We start from the raw sequence: 17,847 nt of genomic DNA, 5'->3' as shown, positions 1-17,847 counted from the left end.
CATTCTTGATCCAAGAAAGTTAAAGCAGCAGAACACTCTCACACACAATAGGCCGTTTGTATAATCCTTGCTCTTTGAACAATGCTAAAGGCATTGCCTTATGCAAGTCATTTATTGTGCCAGCAGCGAGTTAAGCAAACACGCTACGCTCAAACTTTCACTGTCTGGTGGACCTTAGGTATGTTTCCAGCAGTAATTCTTTAAAAGGCTTATTCTAGCCAGAGGATGGAGAAACATTTTTATCTGTTTGTTTGCTTTGTAGAATTTTAGTCCCAAATGGGCTAAGGGAGGCTTCATGCCTAAGGAAGGCTGATGAAGACTGGATAGCAGGAAGAAATTCTTTACAGTGAAGGCGATGAGATGCTGGAAGAGGTTGGACAGGGAGGTTGTGGATGCCTCTTCCCTGGAGATGTTGAGGGGTGAGCTGGACAAAGCCTTGAGCAACCTGGTCCGGTGGAAGGAGTCCCCTGCCTATGGCAGGCAGGATGGAACTAGATGGTCATAAAGGATCCTTCCAACCCAAACCATTCTGTAAGATTCTCACAGTCAGCCAGCTGCAGTGCCTAATGGGGAGAAGGTTTCCCCCTCACTGTCAAAACCAGAAAAGGCATCTCCCTGCCAGCTGCATCTTTCTTCTTTGTGCTGAGATCCCACAGGTTTATCAAAACCCTGGAAATAATACAGGAATGCAAATCCTTCTGACTTTCAAGGGACTTACACTCTGGCATTGTTCAGGCATTACTGAGACCTCATTGGTCTCTACAGCTACCTAAAAGGAGGTTGTATTGAGGTGGGGGGGTCAGTCTCTTGTCCCTAGTATCAGGTGACAGAACAAGAGGAAACGGCCTGAAATTGTGCCAGGGAAGGTTTAGGTTGGGTACTAGGAACAATTTCTTTCCTGAAAGAGTGGTCAGGCCTTGGAACAGGCTGCCCAGGAAGGTGGTGGAGCCACCATCTCTGGAGATGTTCAAGAAACATGTGGACATGGCACTTTGGGACATGGTCTAACGGCCATGGTGGTGTTAGGTTGACTGTTGGACTTGAAGATCTTAGAGGTCTTTTCCAACCAAATCAGTTCTATGATTCTATGAAAATTTGCCTCACAGAGTATCAGTAGGATGTAACGTCAGCAGCTTGTATGGGAAGGGAAAAGCATTTCTTTGAAAGGTTTGCGCAGGGTGGAGTGTTCTGGATTGATATTTGGAAAGTATAAATCAACCACCTTAAAAGTATTTCAGCACTTGCACCAGTCAATGTAAAGCAACAAAATAAATAGGCTCTACAGAGGGATCTGGCAAGGTAGGATCAATGGACTGGAGCCAAAAGAATGAGGTTCAACAAGGCCGAGGGCTGGGTCCTCCACTTGGGTCACAACTACCCCAGGAACACTCCAGGCTGTGGGTAGAATTGTTGGAAACTGCCCAGCAGACCTGGGGATCTTGGTTGACAACTACTGAAGACTGAGCCAGTGTGTGTCCAGGTGGCCAAGAAGGTCACCAGTATCCTGGCTTGAATCAGCACTAGTGTAGCCAGCAGGAGCAGAGCAGAGGTGGTCCCCCTGTACTGGGCACTAGTAAGGTTGCACCTCAACTCCTCCATTCAGTTTGGGGACACTCACTCCAAGAAGGACATAAAGGTGCTGGAGCATGTCCAGAGAAAGCAAAAAGACTTTTGAAGGGTCTAAGGCACAGGTCTTGGGAGAAGCAGCTGAGGGAACTGGAGTTTTTTCAGCTGGGAGAAAATGAGTATGAGGGAAGACCTCATTGCTCTCTGTAACTCCCTGAAAGGAGGTTGGAGTGAGGTGAGTATCGGTCTGTTTTCCCAAGTAGCAAGAGACAGGATAAGAGCCCCAAGTTGCACCAAGAGAGACTGAGGTTGGACATGAGAAACAATATCTTCCTCAGAAGGGTTGTCAAGGCATGGACCAGGCTGCCTAGGGCAGTGGTGGAGGCCCCATCCCTGGAGGGCTTTCAAAGCTGTGCCCTGATAGTTAGATGGAAAAGCAACTTCTGGAAGGGAATGTTCTTTGGGATATTTTTGAGTACATACTGCTCAGGAAGAAAATCTGGGAATAAGCATTGGATTTATTTGAAATTTAAAACAGAGGCATTTTTTTCTCATGAGAAAGAAAAATCCTCACACTTTAATTCCAACATCTAACCTGCTAGGCTGCCCAGACTATAATTTATGAGCTTGATTAAACCTTCCTTGACTACAGATAGAAAAGCAAAGAGATAATTAATGGTCTGCAAACTGTGCCATGTAGAGCTATAAAGAGCTACCAGAAAGGACTGCAGCTCAGTTTCTAAGGCAGGCTTCAGCTGTCATGCTGGGAAGTAGGAGCACAATTTTATTCCATGAATGTTCATCTCCTGATAGCAGAGGCAGCCAAAATGTGGCCTGGAAGACAAAAGAGGCTTGAAAACTGTTCACAGTGACTGCCAATATGGATGGGAGCTGCTTGTAGGTGCTGTAGCTGCCTTATCTAGGTCCTAGATACAGGCTAAGTTGTGCCCCCTTCTTGTGAGGAGCAATGGGACTGCAGGTATGAAGCTACTGTTGAGAAGAAGCAAGAGTTTAGCTTGTTTGTACAAGGGCACTCAGCTTCTGACCAAATAGAGATTTTAGGGGATGAAATAACACAAATCTTATGAAGATCTTCTGAGGGAACTTGGGTGTTCAGTCTGGAGAAAAGGAGGCTGAGTGGACCTGGGAGTGTTGGTTGATAGCTGGCTGCACAGGAGCCAGCATGTGCCCAGGTGACCAAGAAGGTCACCAGCATCCCAGCTTAGCATAGCAATAGCGCAGCCAGCAGGGGCAGGGCAGGGATCATGCCCCTGAACTGATGCACTGCGAGGCCACACCTCAAGAACTGGGATTAAGTTTGGGGCTCCTCACTCCAAGAAGGACGTTGAGGGGCTGGAGTGTGTCCAGAGAAGGGCAACAAAGCTGGTGAAAGGTCTGGAGCACAATTTTTGTGAAGAGCAGCTGAGGAAACTGAGGTTCTTCAGCTTAGAGAAAAGGAGGCTGAAGGGAGACCTTCTTGGCTCTCTAAAACTCCCTGAAAGGAGGCTGGAGCCAGGTGGGAGTTGGTCTCTTCTCCCACAGAATGAGTGACAGGACAAGAAGAAAGAGCCTTGAGTTACCCCAGGTGAGGTTTAGATTGAACACAAGAAAATGTCTTCCCTAAAAAGGTTGTCAAGCCCCGGAACTGGCTGCCCAGGGCAGTGGTGGAGTCCCTATCCCTGGAGGAATTGGAAAGCTGTGTAGATGCGATGCTGAGGGTTTAGTGGTGACCTGGCAGTGCTGGGTTAATGGTTGGACTGGATGATTTAAAAAAACCCCAACCAAAACTCTCTTGCAACCAGAACAGTCTTTTGAAAAGCTCAGATTTAAAGGTATGCCCACATCCTCTTAGATTTAAAGCAACCACTGTAGTTTTCCGTTTACTGCCCCATGTGGTCCATTCCTACTCTACAGGCATTATTCCAAGGTTTGATCCAAAGCAGTGCTTCATTTTGGTGTGCACTCTCTGAGGTGATGCACCTTGTTGGACTGCCTATGTGGTATTGTACTTTCCTCTACTCCAGCTGGGGTGGGACTCTCACAGCTGAACGTGAGATGTCTCCCACTCTGGTCACCCCACTGTCCTTGAACATGGCTTTTCTTGCTGTCTCCTGGGAGCATGTCTGATGGTATCTACCCAAAGATAACCTGTAGAGATGATCACCGAGGTATTTACTTCTGCTGCTGCTCAATATCAAAACTATAGTGATTATTCTTTCATGAAACAGAGAAATGGTAGAATAGAATAGGATAGAATTAACCAGGTTGGAAAGGACCTTCCAGATCATCAAGTTCAACCTATCACCCAACACCATCTAATCAACTAAACCATGGCACAAAGTGCCCCATCCAGCCTCTTCTTAAACACTTCCAGTGATGGTGACTCCCTGGACAGCCCATTCCAATGGCAAATTACTCCTACTGGGAAATTTGTCCCTAATATCCAGCCTAAACCTCCCCTGGCACTGCTTGAGACTGTGTCCTCTTGTTCTGGTGCTGGTTGCTTGGGAGAAGAGACCAACCCTCACCTGTCTACAATCTCCTTTCAGGTACTTGTAGACGGCAATAAGGTCTCCCCTGAGCGTCCTCTTCTCCAGGCTAAGCAACCCCAGATCCCTCAGCCTCTCCTCATAGGGCTTGTGCTTGAGACCTCTCACCAGCCTTGTTGCCCTTTTCTGGATGTCAAGTATGAGAGGCACTAACATGGAAACCTCAGCAATTTAAAATGAGTTGTAGATGTGGGAAGTACAATAGGACTCAGGTTCAAAAATCTCCAGGCAATTTTCAGTTCTCCACAGGAGTTGGAGAAAAATTTCTCCATCTGAGATCCCATCATCTAAACTTTCCCTTGGTCACTCAGCTGTGGGGAGAAATGCAGCTAAACCCTGCTACAAAAGGCATAATACAGAAACATCTGCCCCAGCTATGAAGTTCTCTTCAGTCCTCCAAATGCCCAACACACATACAACAACAGAGCCTGTTACAGAGCTGCTGCTTTTTTCTCCTCTTCAATCCTAGTAAGAGGACCCAAGAGAAGAGGGCAAATAAATAAAACAAAAACTCATCCTCCTCCTCACATGCCACCAACATCAACAACGTTCTGGAAACAGGGATTACATAACCCATACATGGTTGGGGATGGAAGGGACCTCTGGAGGTCATCTAGTGCAACCCCCATACTAAAGCAGGGTCATGCACAGCAGGTTGCACAGGACCACAATGTCCATGCAGGTTTGGGGTCTGGAAACTCCACATCTCTGGGCAGCCTGCTCCAGGGTTCTGGCAACCTCACAGGAAAGAAGTTCTCCCTCATGTTATTTGTCCTAAAACCTTGTATCACAGACGCTTCCTGACCATGTTTTGTTAAGAGGATTGAGCCTTTTGTGGTGTGAAGAGATCTTACTGATTTTCCTTCCTTTTCAAGTCCTTGGCCAAGTAAGAGTTGCTGAGACCTGCCAAGAACCATCAGGAGTGGCAAACAGAACAAACATTGAGGGAAACAGATTCTTCTGCTAGGTGGAAAAAAGTCCTTTAGGAGAGTGGCCTCTTATCTCAAAGCTTCTTCACATCTCCAGGAGTCCTATCTCTAGCTTGCTAACTGAGCCATGATGAGGTACCATTTAAGCAATCATCACTGGGATGACTGCTTGCAGAACTGCTTTTCTTCTGCTCTGCTCAAGCCTGCAAAGCTCTTCAGAAGCACAGAGCTAAGTTTAGTCACCTGCATGACTACCACACCTATTTTGTGCAGAGGGATGACTCATGATCGCTCAGATGGGCATCCCTTTTGTGGTCTGTCAAGAGTCTGAAGACAGTGCTGGTGAAATGAAGGTCAGTGATGACTGTAGGAGCAATCCTGGGAGTTTTATCTAACTGCTCTCACAACAGGAGAGAAAGCAGAGCTGCATGATTGGTTGTTGCTCAAAACACTCCATGATTAATTAAGTCTAGTGCAGAGTGGCCTGGACACAAAGTTTTAGCACCTGAAGATTGCAGCTGGATGTAGTTAATTGTGGTGTTTACTACAGAGCTGTTGCAAGAGCCCAGCCCAGTCAGAGGCATGTTCATAGATATTTCTGCTGTGTCACCCAAAGGGAAAGACTCAAGTTGTCTACAGTCACTTCCTTGAAGAAGATTCCTCATGATAAACTGTCGCCAGCGTAATTTCCTTGTTTGAGGCAGGACAAGCAGATACAGACTCTTTCCTTATCTTACCAGGCTGGAGACAAGCAGAAAAGGTTACTTATAGCTGGGTGATTCATGTAACTTTGAAGTCCTTCTCAAACTTGGAATTCCATCTCCAGAGCCTCCATCTCTGGAGACTTTCAAGACCTGCCTGGATGTGTGCCTATGTGATCTGCTCTAGCTGATCCTGCTCTGACAGAGGGGTCAGACTTGATGATCTTGAGAGGTCCCTTCCAACACCTAAGATTCTGTGATTCAAGAACTTCAGGGTCACAAAGATGATGATATGAATGCACAAAAACACCTTTAAGAGATGTAAAACATTGCAGCAAGGCACTGGCAAAGAACAGCTCTCCAAAGTAAGAGCAGGGAAAGGGCAATCTTGTTGAGACTACAAAAAGAACAAACACTTCTGTTTTGGTACCCTCTGTTTGCCTCAAGAAATGAATGTTCCAGGCTGCTTACCAGCAAATGATGACACTACCAGTCTTGCCAAGAGTAAATCTTGCCAGAGCCTGTCAAAATAGAGATTGCCATGCTGATGGTCCGTGGAGAGATCAGCTGTGAAATATTTTTAACCTTAAGACTATGTGTCATTTTAGTTTCAAGCTAGCCTGCAAACCAGGTTTAGAAAACCAGCTACCAATGTTGAGAGAGAGGCAGGGGAAACCCTGGACACAAAACCTGTTCAGCAACATAGCAGCAGAGGAGCTGAGGCCCCAATAATCTTAATAGAGGAAGTTTGGGCAATTTAGTAGATAACATATTGATAAATGCAAGTGGGCAGGCTTTGCCTTTTTTGGTTTACATTGTTGCCTGGTGAAGGAAACAGTCATTGTTCACCACCTTCCTTGAATAAACACTGGGATCCTCTCACCCGCACAGGATGGTATCAGTGTAGCAACAATGGTGAGCACTTGGCCAAATCTGTCCTCAGAATTGAATTTTGAGGTTGAGGAATCCCTTAAGAGCTGGACACACTTGGAAGTTCAGAAGGGAATCACACGACAGCTTGGGCTGGAAGGGACTTCAAAGATCATCTGTTTCCAACTCCACACCTATCTTGGCAGAGACATCCTCCAAGACCAGGTTGGATGAGGCCTTGAGCAACTGAACACCTCCAGGAAGGGGGCTTCCATGACCTCCCTGGGCAACCTCTTCCAGTGCCTCACCACCCTCACTGGAAAGAATTTCTTCCTAATTTGCAGTCTAAATCTTCCCTCTTCCAGCTTCAATCCACTCCCTCTCACCCTATCACTACAAGCCATTGGAACAAGTCCCTTCCCAGCTTTCCTGTAGCCTCTTTCAGGTACTGGAAGGCCGCTGTAAGGTCTTCTCAGAGCCTTCTCTTCCTCAGGCTGAGCAGCCCCATATCTCACAGCCTGAAGTGTGAGAGGGGGACCTGGGGGTACTGGTCAATGGTAGGCTGAACATGAGCCAGCAGTGTGCCCAGGCAGCCAAGAGGGCCAATGGCATCCTGGCCTGTATCAGGAACAGTATGGCCAGCAGAAGCAGGGAGGTCATTGTGCCCCTGTACACTGCACTGGTTAGGCCACACCTTGAGTACTGTGTCCAGTTGTGGGCCCCTCAGTTTAGGAAGGAGGTTGACTTGCTGGAACTTGTCCAGAGAAGGGCAACGAAGTTGGTGAGGGGTTTGGAACACAGCCCTGTGAGGAGAGACTGAGGGAGCTGGGGTTGCTTAGCCTGGAGAAGAGGAGGCTTGGGGAGACCTTCTTGCTCTCTGCAACTACCTGAAGGGAGGTTGTAGCCGGGTGGGGGCTGGTCTCTTCTCCCAAGCACCCAGCACCAGAACAAGAGGACACAGTCTCAAACTGCACCAGGGGAGGTTTAGGCTGGAGGTTAGGAAGAAATTCTACACAGAGAGAGTGATTGCCCAATGGAATGGGCTGCCCAGGGAGGTGGTAGAGTCACCATCATTGGGGTGTTCAGGAGGAGACTTGATGGAGTGCTTGGTTGCATGGGTTAGTTGATTAGGCAGTGTTGCATGATAGGTTGGAGGCGATTATCTTGAAGGTCTCTTCCAGCCTGGTTTGTTCTATTCTATTAATCTTTATTTATCAAGAAGCAAATGGCCATGTCAAATACCATGTTGCTAAAGCATCTTTTTGTGTCTTCACCACAGACAGGGGCCTTTGTGTTAGCTTTTAGATTTTTATTTTTTTGAGGAAGGGAAAAAATAAAAACATAAATAAGACTTACAAGAGGGATGTGGAGGTGCTGGAAGGTGTCCAGAGAAGGGCCACGAGGATGATCAGAGGGCTGGAGCACCTCTCCTATGAGGACAGACTGAAGGAGTTGGGGCTGTTCAGTCTGCAGAAGAGAAGGCTCTGAGGTGACCTCATTGTGGCCTTCCAGTATCTGAAGGGGGCCTACAGGAAGGCTGGGGAAGGACTTCTCAGGATCTCAGGTAGTGATAGGACTAGGGGGAATGGAATGAAGCTGGAGGTGGGGAGATTCAGGCTGGATGTGAGGAGGAGGTTCTTCACCATGAGAGTGGTGAAGCCCTGGAATGTGTTGTCCAGGGAGGTGGTCGAGGCCCCGTCCCTGGAGGTGTTTAAGACCAGGCTGGATGAGGCTCTGTCCAGCCTGATCTAGTGTGGGGTGTCCCTGCCCATGGCAGCGGGGTTGGAACTAGATGATCCTTGTGGTCCCTTCCAACCCTGACTGATACTATGATACTTTGGGGTCAACAAAAATCCGAATGATAGCCACAAAGGGTGCACTCCTGTAGAATCCTATTAGTCAGACTAGAGGATAAAGCAAAGAGCTTTGCTTACCAGCTTTGAGCAAGTTCCCATTTTCAACTGTTACTTGAAACATTTTCCTCTCTTTTTACTGTAAATCCACACTGCCTAGTCAGCATCACTCCACAGTCTGCACTTTTTTTTTTCTCCCTTAAATGTATTTTTGATGACTTCTCCAGGAAACTGCAGAAATGCTTTGATCTGGCAGTTCTCTTCACATTTTCAAGTTCCAAAAAACATTCTTCAGACTGGGCAGCAGTTCTCTGTTTCCTTCCCCTCTGATTTCCAATACACCCCCCCTCCTTTCTTTTTTTTTTTTTTTTTTCCTGGTTTTCAGTGCAAGCTGTTCTTAAATCTAAACCACTTGCACCAGTAAAGTATTGGTGAATATTACAGTAACACCAAGAGATTAAAAGTCAGCCTTTCCCCAGAGGAGCCAGCCACACCGGTGATTCCTGTTTTTGAATGGCAAGAACAGAAAAGCTCCACAAAGAGCCTTTTGAATTTTCATTTAAAGCTTTTCTGCAGAGGGAGGGAAGTAAAAAGAGAAAAGACCCTCTAGAGCCTCCTTCTCTGAAGCAATTCCAAATCCACCTGGACATTGCAATTCTGGGCAACCTGTCTGGGTCACCCCACTTTAGCAGGGGTATTGGAATAGATGATGTCCAGAGGTCCATTCCAACCCCTACTATTCTGGAGAAGAGCAGATTGAGAGGGGAATCTGATCAATGCTCAGCAAGAGCTAAAGGATGGGGGGGGGCAAGAGGATAGGGTCAGACTCTTTTCAGTGGTGCCAAACAACAGGACAAGTGGCAAAGTAACACAAGACATTCCACAAAGAGAAACTTGTTGACTTCAAGGGTGCTGGATCAGGCTGCCTAGAAAGATTGCAGAGTCTCCTCTGGAGAGATTCCAAACCCACCTGGACATTATGATACTGGGCAACCTGCTGTGGGTGCTCCTGCTTTAGCAGACAGAGTTGGACTAGACAACATCCAGAATTCCCTTCCAACCCCCACCACGCTGGGGATTTTGTGAGTTCCAACTTACTGTAGTTCATATTTTTACCTCAACAATATCCAGAAGCCTTAGCCAGTGTAAGAGGCCTCCCAAGCACTCTGCAAACAAACTCTGACTAAGGGCACTCAGGGCAGTGCTTGTCACAGTTCCTTATCTTGAAAAGCCCCAGGGTAAAAGCCTTACTTGAAGGGAAAAAATCGCTTGACAGACATTTTAAATATCTAAAAGCAAGAGAGAAGAACTCAGCACTTCAATGGTTGGAGAGGAAAATGGTGCTGGATGAACTCTGTATGGAGTTCAAGTTTGCAGACTGCTTCCCTGTCATTAATGCTGCCTCATTAATGGCTCTGGCTGCCAGCAGCACACAAAAGGAAGCGGGCTCCTTACAGCCCTAATTATATAGAGAGCAGAAGAATGATGGGTTGCTCTCTGGAAATGTGGTTTAGAAAAGCTTGCAATAACTTTCTGGCAGCAGCAAGCAGCAGGGTTTGCAACACTGGGGCAATTAGTAATTCCAGCAGGCTCAGCTTGCAAATAGCAAAGCTCTGAAAAGCCACAGCAGTGGAGTTAAACGGCGATCAACAACACTTCAGTCCACCTACCACTTGGAGAGGACCTGAGCAGCGCTACTGCTAAGCTTGAGAACTTCTTGTACCTTTCAGACTCTCTGGAATAACCATTATTTTGTTCTTTTATGTTGGAACAAGCTCTGCTCCTAAAAGGAAGCGCCTTCAGACACTCTGGGCAGGTTTAAGCTATACCAGGAACATTAAATTTGTTTCAAAAGGTTTATGAAGTTCTGCACAGACTGGAGGGAAAGAGTGATTTTCCATTTTGGAAGTGTTTTCTCCTCGTTGGTACTGATGGAACATAACAGCTATTTGTCTGAAGAAGCAATCACCAGCAGCACTGGACACAAAGCAGATAAGCCCCAAGGAGATTAAACATACACTGATATCCTTAAATAATCATACGCCTGACCTCTGCAGAGCTGCACATTAACACTCCCTCCATAGCCAGCACAGCAACAGCCAGTTTCACCTCAGGATTGAGGTGATATCTTCTCACCACAGACTTCCCTTATGACCCAAGCATCTTCCTTCCAGTTTGCCTACATACTTCCCTCCCCCAACCCTGCTCTGAGTAGGATACAGGGAACATTAAACTCAGCAGCACTGTGGTTAAGGCTGGCAGTCAGAGCTTTCTGAAAGGAGACAGAGGTCTCTTCAGCAGCACATGGTCAAACCTCCTCTCTTCACCACCCTGATCCCTTTTTCCAACTGTTTGAGTTACTTTGACGTTGATGTTTAGCATACAGGGACATTTTTCCTGGTGGAATAATGCACACCACAGCACACCATCCCCTGGGCATTGAAATGAAACAACAATAGCCTTTTGTGGAAGATTATTTGCAGGAGTTCAGTGACTCAGTTTACAACAGGACTGTGCAAACATTTGCTCTTGCCAAACCAAGAGATAGCAAACATAAGCCTGGGGAGGAAAACCTTTGGTCAACTTTGCTCCAAGTTTGGCCTGCTGAGACAGCTCTGCAGCTGCACAGACTATCCTCAGCTGCCATCCTGATGGGAACACCACCTCAAACATCCCAGAGAAATTTTACTTCTAAGGAAACAAAGGAAACGTGTGTAATGGTTTGGAAATGGATGCCCTGAAGAATCTATAAGCATAGGCCATATCCCAGCTGAGAGGACGGAAGCACAGAACCACACAGTTTAGGCTGGAAAAGACCTTTAAGATCATCAGGCCCAAACATTAACCCACCACAATCAACTCCACCATTAAACCATGTCCCTCAGCACCACGCTTACACATCATCTAAATCCTTCCAGGGTAGGGATTCCACTGCAACTGTGGGCAGCCTGGGCCAGGGCTTGACAACTCTTTTGCAGAACAAATATCTCCTTTCCAACCTTAACCTCCCTGGTACAACTTGGGGTTGCTTCCTCTTGTTTTACCACTTGTTCCTTGGGAGAAATAACTGATCCCCACTTGGCTCCAACCTCCAGAAGGTCTCCCTTCAGCCTCCTTGGCTCCAGGCTAAACAATCCCACATCCCTCAGTTGCTTTTCATGAGACTTGTTCTCCAGACCCTTCATCAGCTTCATTGTCCTTCTGTGGACATGCTCCAGCACTTCAATGTCCTTTTTGGAATGGGGCACCCAAGACCAAACCCAGTATTTGAGATGTAACCTCACCAGTGCCAGGTAGAGAGGGATAATCCTGGCCCTGTTGGCCACACTAGTTCCTATACAAGCCAGGAAGCATCACTACACATGAGCCCAAATTGTGGTGCTCCAGAAGTACAATCCCTCTTACAGGGCTCAGGAGGGTGCTGGTGTCCCTGCAGACTCATCAACATTAATGTCTTCATGCCAGTGACATCCCAGAACATTGCCCAGCTGTTTCTTCACCCTTGCAAGACAACAGAAAGAGACTCTCCACACAGCCTTAGAGAGCACCCAGGGGCAGAGCTGCACAAAGACATCTCCAGTTCTCCAAGCAGGTATTCTTGCCTGCAAGCACGTACAAGAGGATTACGGCAATAATCCCTCATTAGGAAGAGAAAAACTTGATTCTTCTTTATGAAGAGAAAATGAAAGCTGCTGACAGGACTAACATCTCCTGATACATGGGTAAGCACATGCTATGTGTAGTAATTCTACCCACTTCACAGAGTTATTTGTACTCTCCTTTCCAGAGATATGATGTAAATGCTGAAGCAGAAAGGGGAGGAGGACTGGAGGGAGAAGCAATGCAGCTGCTGACAAAAATATTTTGCTTGTCAGCAGGCATGCAAAGGCTCTCACTGCTGCAGGATCATCTCTGGCAGAGAGGACAGATCCCTGTGGCAGAGCTGACGCACTCCCAGAGCTCTGGAGCCACCGAGTTGCGTGCATCAGGTCCTTGTCAATCAGGCTGTGTGCAACTTCTCCCATGAATGATGAGCTAGAAGATAATCCTAAAACATTAAAAACCAGGAACAGAAATAAAACCACACCAACACCACATGCTGAACCTTAGCTCCCCTTTTCCTGCTGAGCATGGAGAGCCAGGCCAGGGCTCAGCTCTGCAATGGGGTGGCAGTTGCCCAGGCTCCCCTGTCACTCCTGGAAAGAGGGTGACACCTCCAGCCAGGCATTTTAAGCTGGCTTGGCTCTGCCCTGGAGGCGCCTTTCTTTCTGCAGCGGCTATAAAGGAACCTTGTGTGAGGCTTGGATTTAAGCAATCGGCTTTTAGGTGACCAAAGTTAGGTGAAATTAATCTTCCATGTGATGCTTCGGAGATACCAGCTGACAAAAGTTCGAGTCAGGGCTCAAATGCAGTATTCATAAATACATTCTGGGCTCATTTGATCAAGTCACCCTAGCTGCACAGTTGATAGCAGGTACCTCTAAAGGCTTAAAGAGATCTTTGGGCTTCATTCTAAAGAGTTCACAACCTCTTCAGTAATTTTGGTGCCAAGATCAGAAATGAGCTGTGCCGCAGAGAAAGCACCACCATGAGAAGAAATGAAAGCAGACTGCTTGTTGCAAAGTTGTTGATATGACTAGGTAACAACACACAAGCATGAATAATGCCATGAGGTATCTGGAGGACATTCAAGGAGGAAGCAAATGTTGTAAACAATAGCTGTGCTTAAAGGAAAGGACTGTCTCAGAGACTAGACGGGAAGATAAGGCAATCTTCACACCTGATTATATGTACCAAAGCAAAGGTCACCATCTAAGTTCTTTACTATGAGAATGGTGAAACACTGGAACTGGTTGCCCAGGGAGGAGGCATCCACAACTTCACTGGACAACCTGTTCCAGTGTCTCACCACCCTCACTGGAAAGAACTCCTTCCCAATCTCCAGTTTAAATCTCCCTTCTTCCAGCTTCAATTAATTCTCCCTCATCCTATTACTATAAACCCTTGTAAAAAGTCCCACCCCAGGTTTATTGTAGGTACTGGAAGGCCCTGTCATGTCTGCCCAGAGACCTTCTCATCCCTGGAAGTGGCTTTGAGCAACTTGGTCTAGTGGGACGTGTTCTGGCCTATGGCAGGGGGAAGTTGGATTTTTAAGGTCCCTTCCAACTCAAGCCATTTAGTGAATTTGGGATGATTCTATGATCTCAGGGTGCTTCACTGAACTTCTGACCCTTTGGGATTAACTTTATCTGGCTTGTTTTCATTCCCACAAAACCAGGCTCTGAGTGAACTTCAAACCTGGAGCAAAGGGCTCCAAGTTCAGCTGAAATGAGTTGTACTGAAATGTCTCTGTTTCCACTGTGTTACTCCTGTGATCTCCCTTCCCTTCAATCCCTATTTTAAACACCCTCAGGGGAAAGCAGTCGGGACAGAGGAATTCCAAGTGCCCAGAATCCATGGGAGCAAGCTCTGCTGCCCCACAGCCATGCCAGCCAAGGAAGACCATGTCAGTCCAAATCTAGACAACTATTTTGAGTTCTTGTGGGAACTGAGCTTGAGCCAATAAATATTGGAAGTTATCACAAGTGAGCACTCAGGAAAATGTGCATTTTAGTGCAGACAGGCACAAACTTCACTCTTTTTAGCTCTAAGCAGCTATGCAAACAGTCACTGCAGCTGTGTGTGTTTCTTTTTTCTAAGAAAGTTGTTACTGCAGTCCCTGGTATAGAAACACAGAATTGTTTAGGCTGGAGAAGATCTTTAAGATCATTGAGTTGAACCATTAACCTAACACTACCAAGTCCACCAGAAAACCATGTCCCTCATCAGCACATGTACACAGCTTTTAAAGCCCTCCAGGGACAATGATTCAGCCACTTCCCTGGGCAGCCTGTTCCAGGGCTCAACAACACTTTTGGGAAAGCTTTCCCTCATGTCCAACCTAAACCTCTCCTGGCAAGCCTCAAGGCCCTTTCCTCTTGCCCTGTCATTGGCTCTTTAGGACAACAGACCAACATCCAGCTCACTACAGCCTGTTTTCCAGGAATTGTAGACAGTGAGAAGGTCTCCCCTCAGCCTCCTTTTCTCCAGCCTCAACAATCCCCATTCCCTCAGATGCTCCTCACAACACCTGTTGTCCAGATCCTTCATCAGCTTCAGTGCCCTTCTCTGGATGTACTCCAGCACCTCAATGTCCTTCTTGAGGGGAGTAAGTGAACTCAGTATTTGAGGCACAGGAGAACAATCTCTACCCTGGTCCTGCTGGCCACGCTACTGCTGACAAGCATAGTGGCCTTCTATGACGGAGTGACTACAACAGTGGACAAAGGATGACACATGGATGCAACCTATCTGGACTACTGTAATGCCTTTGATACATCCCCCAAGTTGGAGAGATACAGATTTGATGGGTCAGCAGTTCAGTGGATAAGGAATTGACTGAATGGTCACATCCAGAGGGCAGAAGTCAATGGCTTGGTAACCACTTGTTACCAATGGCTTGGTAACAAGTGGTATCCCTCAGAGGTCCTACGGGGACCAGTACTGTTACCTTAGATGACCTTTGGAAGCCCCTTCCAACTCAAACTGTTCTGTGATTCCATGATTGAAGCCAGGATGCTGGTGGTCTTTTTGGCCACCTGAGCACATGCTGGTTCATCTTCAGACTCTGTTGATTAACATCCCCAGAAGTCCTTTTCCACCAGGCTGTTTGCAGCCACTCTGCCCCAAGCCTAGCACATTTGTGGGGTGGTTGTAACCCAAGTGGAGGACTCTGTATCTGGCCTTGTTGAGCCTCAGACCAAGCAATCCATCCTGGCTAAATCCCTCTGTAGCAGGATCCATCCTCCAGCAGACCAACACTTCCACCCACCTTACTGGCATCTGCAAACTTACTGATGGTGCCTCAATCCCCACATCCAGACCATTGAAAAAGAGATTAAAAAGAACTGTCCCCTGTAACTGCCAGGTGTGTGTTTCAAGGGAGCCATCTTACCCTGTGCCACAGCACCAGTGTGGGGACTCATCAGCACTCGAATAATGTGCTTCTGATTACCTATGATTCATTACCAAAACAAACCCAGCCACAGCATGGCTTCAGCTTGCCCTAATACAAACCATCTTTTTTTCCTACAGCTTCAGGCAGTTCTGCAGAAGCCATAAAGTACAATGTGACAGGACTGGGGGTAGGTCACATCCCTTTTCACGCCCATTTTGATGGAGGAGAGGTTTTCCTGGTCATAGCCTCACCAGGAGCACCCCAGGTAAACAACTGACCTGCAGGACTCTTTGCTGAAAGCTGACCTGGATGCAAGGTCCACATGGGATCAAGATGAGACTAGACAAAGCCTTAGAGGAGATTTACTGGGGGCTGCTCTGTAGATAGCTTGAAAACTGGTGGAGACTGAGATGGAGCAGAAAGGAACATCATAAATGTTAGTTTTGTCCTTAGTACCCATGTGGTTGTTGGAAACAGCACACTGGGTCAGAGAGACCCTTGTTCTGAATCACGTCTTATGTTCTTAGAAAGGTTCACCTCCTCCTTGTCTTCAGCAGGGCTATAAAAAGATGCCCTGCATTGCTCTGGAGGCTGAAGGAGATAAGCACTTATCCCATGCAGGGGAAAAAAGAAACAGAGGCAGGGGTTGGATTTGATCAGAGCAATCCAGCAGAAGCAGTCTAGGAACTGTGGATAAAAAATAAAACAAAAAACAGAACCAAAAAGCCCCAACCCAATGGAGCCATAGGAAAAACAGAAAAGGAGACAAGAGGAAAAAAAATAGTCCAAAAATCCCAAGGAATAAAGAGCTGGGCAGGAAATGGCTGCAGGGTGGAGCTGTGTAATGTAATGTCTACACAATTTAAGGGTAAGATGGGAAGAGAAACAGGCCCTGTTAGGTGGGTGGTAAGGCAGCACTGAGTGACTTCACATTTTAAATATTTAAACATTATAACAAGGACTTGAAGGTGTACTTTGCTCTTACAAAAGCCAGCTTTTAATGCTTTTCCTTTCTGAAGGCACAGTTCCCTCTCATTCTTTTCTTACTGAATGTAACAATAAGCAAACACATTTAGTGCTGATAGCCCAGGCAGCTCTGCAAGCCGGTAACAAATTGACCCGCGCTGAGTTGACAGAGGCCAGGAACCACCCCAGGAGAGCTCCTTTTCTCACACAGGGTTTGCAGTGTTCCATTAAATACATTTAAGGCACTTAAACGAGTGCACCTTCTGTGCCCAGGCAAGATAACTGTTGCCTTTCACTGTGGCCACCTTTCTGCACACTCTTTTAACCCTCGACTCCCCTCCCGTGGGCTTGCTCAGCCTTAAGAAAAGGAGGCTGAGGGGAGAACTTATTTCTCTACAATTCCCTGAAATGAGGCTGGAACAGGGTGGGGGCAAGCCTCTTCCCCCCAGTAGCAAGTGAGAGGAGATGAAATGGCCTCAAGTTGCACCAGGTGAGGGTTAGGCTGGATAGTAAAACAAACTTCTTCACAGAAAGGATTCTCAAACACAGGAACTGACTCCTCAGGGAGGCAGTTGAATCCCCATCCCTCGAGGTGTTTAAAAAGACACAGATATGTGGGATGGGACATATGGCTTAGCACCAAACTTAGTGAAGTTAGATAATGATTGGACTCACTCATCTTAAAGGTCTTTTCCAACCAAAATGATTTTGTTATTTTTTTATTCTGCGAGTCTGAAGGCTTCAGATCACACAATCATAGAATGGTTTGGGTTGGAAGGGACCTTAAAGATCATTTAATTCCAACCCCCATACCATGAACAGGGACATCTACCACTAGCTCAGGTTGCTCAAGGCCCCATCCAACCTGGTCTTGAATACCTTCAGGCAGGGGGCATCCACAGCCTGGCAACCTGTTCCAGTGTCTCACCATCCTCACAGTAAAGAAAGTCTTTCTAATCTCCAGTCTAAATATTCCCTCTTCCAGCGCTTCAATCCATTCCCTCTCATCCTGTCATTACAAGGCCATATAAGAAGTCCCTCCTCAGCTTTCTTGTAGCCTCCTCCCTTTTCAAGCAGGATTTCAGCCTTGCCTTCTACTATGAGCACTTCAGTAGTAGGTTCCAACTGAAGTTGGTCCAAATGGTTGATCTGAGTGTCTGACGTAAACTTGGAGTAATACAATCCCAACATAAACCCACAATGTTTCTTAGTCCTCCCTGCCCATTTGTATGTATGTATCATGAGGAGATACCTCCTGATGCTTCATGCTGAGTCCACTCCATTCTCTCCTGCTGCTAGGAAAGCATTAGAGTTATCAGCTTTTGAATGGTTTGGGTCAAGTCCTAGATGTCAATTTCCAGATTGAGATACCTTTCATTCTGCTAATCTGGCCAATTTAGCTCAGTTTGCACATGT

The 17,847-nt window shown here is 46.8% G+C and overlaps 1 protein-coding gene across 1 annotated transcript in view; it reads right to left on the bottom strand.

Annotated features, from left to right (window-relative positions):
- Positions 1–17,847, bottom strand: part of LOC137457306 (neuroepithelial cell-transforming gene 1 protein-like) — a 47,417-nt gene that overhangs the window by 14,086 nt on the left and 15,484 nt on the right. The window lies entirely within an intron of this gene.

The sequence above is a fragment of the Melanerpes formicivorus genome, unplaced genomic scaffold (assembly GCF_026170545.1).
Source record: "Melanerpes formicivorus ecotype bairdi unplaced genomic scaffold, bMelFor1.0.p_v2 SCAF_3, whole genome shotgun sequence".
NCBI lineage: Eukaryota > Metazoa > Chordata > Aves > Piciformes > Picidae > Melanerpes > Melanerpes formicivorus.
The sequence above is the reverse complement of the archived record's forward strand: the minus strand, read 5'-3'. Positions and strand labels throughout refer to the sequence as shown.